Here is a 5,601-nt window from a genome sequence, read left to right as displayed (position 1 = left end):
TTTTTTTTTTTTTTTTTTTTTTTGCATATATTTTATTTATTTTTTCACTTGGAGTCCCCTACTTTAGAAACATCATCACTGACAGTAATGTTTGACCCAACTTTTTCTGGCAGTTAACTTTGCCACATGTTGGAGTATTCAAAAATATCCTTTATACGAGTCCAAAGGGAGGCTAAAGTGTACTTTATGAAACAACTCATGCCTCTGAAGTATTTGTCACTTCTAAACATGTGATTTGTACATGTCATGAGTGTTTTAATGAAAGGTTGGTCGCAGTGTGACGTCTTACATTTGCTGATTTTTCCCAAACGTAATAAACATCTATCAGTGGAATGATCAGTGTATGAAATTAACTGAATTAATCATAAAATAACAGCTGTTGCAGCTTCCTAACGCATTAGGAATGCTGAGGAGAGTGGATCTTCATTAGTGCAGACAGAACGTTGGCAGAGTGCAGAATGAGATTGAAGAAAATTTAATTTTTTTTGCTGCAACAATTTTGTCACCCTTGCGTAAATTATGCAACAGTCATGACTATGTTGGATTCTGTGAGGAATTAGGGCGTGGAAGCGGGCTGGTGGCCATCGCCAGTGGTCACTGAGAAGTGCACCACTGGCAGGTTGCCGGTCCATCAGCAACAGCAACCCAACCCCATCTCATCACGAACATGCAAACACAGAAATGAACATCCCTTGAGAGACGGATATCAACTTTGCCACCATGCAGCTTGATTTTAAAGTGTTCTTTACCAAAAGCAATGCATCTTTTTCTGTACCTTTGAAATGCAGGGCAAACGTTGAAATGCGAGTAAACTTGGGACAACTTGGGTACACAAGTTTAATGGAGGGTCTTCAGAGTTGATGTTTTTGTTCATCATTTTGCAATGCTTTGGCTCTCATGTATTTGGATAAACAAAAATTTCTGACTGGATGAGAGATATGTGAAAACCTAGCTTAGGTTATTTTAGTAGCAGCTTCGACATTTATTCAACACATCATTAAAAATATAAAAACTGTTCACCTATTTGTCTTTATTTTTTTTTTTTAATACATTGTTTGGAAGCTAACCGTTAGGCTAATGCACTTGAATGATTTACAAATGCCAAGCAGAAAAAAGGAAAAAATGTCTGACCTGCTTTACTAGACATGCTGCATAAAGACAAGCAAACTGCACAGTTAACAGTGTGTGTGTGTTTCTGTATGTGTGTGGGTGGGTGAACCAGCTAAACCCTGTTCTATTTGTGATTGTCGACTGTTGTGCAGGAAGACACTGGCTGCCTTTCAGACTGCTTCAGCCAACACATTTCTGCTCCGATGCTCCTTAGATTTAGTTTAAACTTACATGCCTTGAAATCTGTTTGGCTCATGTACTTTTCAAAGTGCAGATAGTTTTGCTACTCGGAGAGCTGGGTGTTCTTGGCTCCCTCAGACATTTTGGTAAGAGCAAACATTTTCCATATGACATTTAAACATCTACTCAGCCCATTAGGACAAAATGCTTTCCTCCACTTACATCTCAATTGACTTCTTGATCTCTTTAAATATTTAAAACGTCTTGGTTCAGCAAAAATCCTGGCTTTGATTTAATACTTTGATGTAAAATGATAAACAGTAAATGTCAACAAACCATCCCGCCTGTTAGATCACATCAATAAGAGAAACAAAACAGAGAAGGAAACTGAAAGTTGATTTAAAAAAAATACAATAAGTACCTGAGGAGAATCTTGTAAAAGACAAAACTAGCTTTTCTCGAATTCATTTTTTTGATTAAAAAAAAGAGAAAAACCACCAGTTCACAGCAGGCCGGTGGATCAAAGGTTTTACAATGAGGTCACATAATTATAATGAAATTACTAAAAAAAATTAATAAAATAGCTGTTTTTTAGTGATCAAAATAAAACAAATCCTCTGAATGGAAATATTTCCCTTATATTCATAATCTGTACGGTTTTGGTGGTACATGTTCAGAATCATCGTTTACCAACTGCACCCTCTTGTGGTGATCTTTAAGAACTGCAGAAAAAACTAGACGTTCTGAAATAGTGAATGAAATCCCTTTTGATAAGACAGAAACATGAAGAGCATATGACACACACGTATAGTATTAATTCAGGCTTAAAACTTGTGCATCGTGCATCATTGTGTGACTTTCTAGTAATTTCTTTATCTGACAAGTCTGATCAAACCGGATAACAAAAACTTTGGGGAAGAAAATGAGACCACTGCAGAAAATATAAGTTTTTGCTTTTAGCTTTATAGCCTTTTGAGAATATTTCCCCTAAATTCCAGATAAAATCTTGCCATTTCACGCATGGTCTCGAATATTGCAATGAATAAATAAATAAAAATTCTAAATAATGTAATGCTATTGACTTGACCTAGACGGAGCTCATAACTCAGTATATTGACCTCCTCTCCATCATTATGCAGCTTGTATCCAATAGTCCTCAGTGACCATTATTAGCATGTTTTTGTTCTCTCCCTGATCCAACACAGCTTAATCAAATGATTGAGGTCCTACAGTTGCAGGTCACTGCAGAACTTTGAGGAGGGAGTTGGACTATTTGAATCGGCTGTGTTGGAGCAGATAAACATCTAGAACTGGCTGGACACCTGTGAGCCAAGCGGTGCCTCATTAAATATCCTCCTGACTACCAGCAGTTCATTTTTGTCCTCTGTAGAGGACATTTCTAAACTTGAATATCTCCCACCCCCTGCATTCTACTGCATGAATTCCTTTTGGTATCTGGAGAGGACATTTAGGGCTTTTCAATGATACCACATGTGAAGGGGTGGGACTTTTGTACGTATCTTTTTCTAATTCATAAAAATTGTGTTAATCAGTAATAACACATTTTATGGGAAGAGACAAAGTAAGTGCATAAAACCTTTTATTACCTTACAACGAATGTGGGATAAAAAAAAAAAAAGGGGATTGGACAATATTTTTTTCCCTGGTAGTCAGGAGGATAGGAACATCCTGAATACAAGCTCTGTCGTCCCCTGTAGAGATCATTTAAATTACGGTGATCCCAATGCTTTTATTTTGATGACTTTTTGCTGATTTTGTTTTGGAGGATCATCAATTTTTGTTCATGAATTTTGAATCAAAAGCTTTTTACTTTTCTCCCTTTTGTCGCCTTTATTGGACAAGGAGGAAATAAATATTATCTGGGTCTTTACAATATTGACAGCTACCTTTATTTCACCACAAACAGCCACTCAGAATATTACTCTTTTTATTTATTGATTGATTTTTTTGACCTTATGAATTCTTGATTGTGTAAAAGTTTTGAACCACCACAGGGGGGCGCTGTAGCGCTGCAGCACGAAAAAGGAACCAATCCCCGTTAGAGCTCCAGGGATATCACGACGGCGCTTTAGTGCCTATTATGAAGACACATCGGTGGAAAACTCAAGCACGATAAAAATCTTAATTAGATTACTTTTAGGAGAAAAGCCTGTGCAGAATTACTTATTTATGAAAAATAAAATGTGCCTACAAAATGAATGCAGGACAGAATTTTCTACATGTACTGTAACTCACATTTATTTTTTCCCTTTCATGTTCCACACAAATAAATGATGAATGACCCTATGCCATAATTTACTGCCATTTATCTATGTCACACGTGAGTCAGAAAACCCCTGGACTCATGTGCAGGGCCAAACTTTGTTTTTAATTCAGAAAACATCAAATGATGGTCAGGTTTACGGAGTGATGACACATTTCCACCGTGGCCGACAGCTAGCGGTTGATGTGAGCAATGTCTAAAGTGTTTCAAAAATGCACTCATCATTATTGTACTAATGAGACACTCCTCCACGTGTTTTTGATCAGAAGTCCTTGAATTCAGATCTCGAGGGTCAGTGTCCTGCAACTTTTAGATGCATCCTGGGTTCAATACACGCAGCTATGATCCAAGGTTAAAATTGCTTAATACAACTAAACTTACAATTATTAACCTTGATTTATGCAACATTTTGCATAAATCAAAAGTGAGATTTGGTTAAGCATTCTTTATTTTACTGCCAGTTTTTGTATCCTTTCTGCCGACACAGTTATGGACAAGTAGTCTATATGACCAGGAAAAGCGACACCTTATGCCACATTCAAAGGAAATGCCAAATGAGAAACAAAAGTCACTGACATCTGTCATCTTGGAAAGTGTGAACAACAACGAACCACACCATCATCTAGAAACAGAGAAACCGTGGAACAGTGGAAACGCTCCCAGGAGACGGTCCCAAACTGACTCACCCAGGAGATGAAAAAAATGACTCAGAAGATCTCAAGCACAGCAGGAATCACTTAATTCATTTAAGCGTTTAATCATTATTTGAGAAAATCACCTCTGACCAAAAAGATCACAAATTTAACAAGAACATGTTAATTCCCAAGACTTTTATGGAAAATATTCTGTGGCTTTAAGACAAGAGTGTAACTTTGTGGAAGGTGTTCTTACTGTTATATCTGATATAAGATCAGCTCTGTCTAGAAGGTGAGAAAAGTTATAACCCAACCAGATCACGTATTGGCAGGATTCGCCTCCCTCATGTCCGTGTTTTCATGGTCATTTTTAGAAAACTAAACAATATGGAAATTCCTTTATTCCTTCAGCTTCCAAGTTATTGATTACTAAAGTAGTTGCAAGCAAGGGTTTTAAACTATTTATTTGCCTTTCATGAAATCTTCCCCATTGGGCTTTTATCCCCTACCATAAACACGATGAGCCCTGCAGGCCAAATATTTCCTGTTTAATGTTTTTTTATTAGTGTAATAGAGAAACCTGACACTGGGTCGATCTGATCTGCACTGTGTCGCTGGCATGTTGACAGCATTGCTAGAGATTTCTGGCCGGATGTCTTTTTAACTATGATGCCTTCTGGGATTAATAACGTTTTCTGAATTTCTGGATCCAGTGTGATGTCAGTAGCTTTCATCTCACCTTTTTCAAAAGAAGGGGAAACTTAGTGTGCAGAAAGACAATTATATTAGCAAACAATTTTGCCATATGAAAACATACAAACTATTGTCCATCACTTTTAAAACTCACCTTTTGCTCCTTTTGATCTTCCAGGTTGCAGCTTTTTTTGTTTGAGCTGCAGTCAACAGTTCCAGATAGCGAGGCGTCACAATGTTCTCCTTCTTCTCGGTATCTGTGGACATGTGCCAGGCTGGCACTCGGATGACATCAGAGCGTTGAGCCCAAAATAACATACGGGCACAAGAAGCGGGGCTTGGTGCAAGAAAAGCCTTGTCTGCTGCAGAATAACACATCCACAGTTGGTTTGGAAAACTTTTCCTTTTTTTCCCCCACTTATTAAAACCACATTTATAAAACTACATTTTGTATTAACAAGATTTTCTTTGTTAGGTATTAAAGTTTTATTGTAAACTTAAATATTTCACAAAACAGCAAAACCGCAAGACATCCGTGAGAGGGCAAAACATATTTTCACTCACAGCTCACGTTTTCCAAGCCTTTTGATCTTTTTTTTTATAGAAAATGGTTCAAATACATTCAGACACACATTTACACACTGATGGTGGAAAGCTACACTGTAGCCACAGCTGCCCTGGGGCAGACTGACCCAACCG

Source organism: Poecilia latipinna, unplaced genomic scaffold (assembly GCF_001443285.1).
Source record: "Poecilia latipinna isolate Pla-1442-1.1 unplaced genomic scaffold, P_latipinna-1.0 Scaffold470, whole genome shotgun sequence".
Classification (NCBI taxonomy): domain Eukaryota; kingdom Metazoa; phylum Chordata; class Actinopteri; order Cyprinodontiformes; family Poeciliidae; genus Poecilia; species Poecilia latipinna.
Note: the sequence above shows the minus strand (reverse complement) of the source record.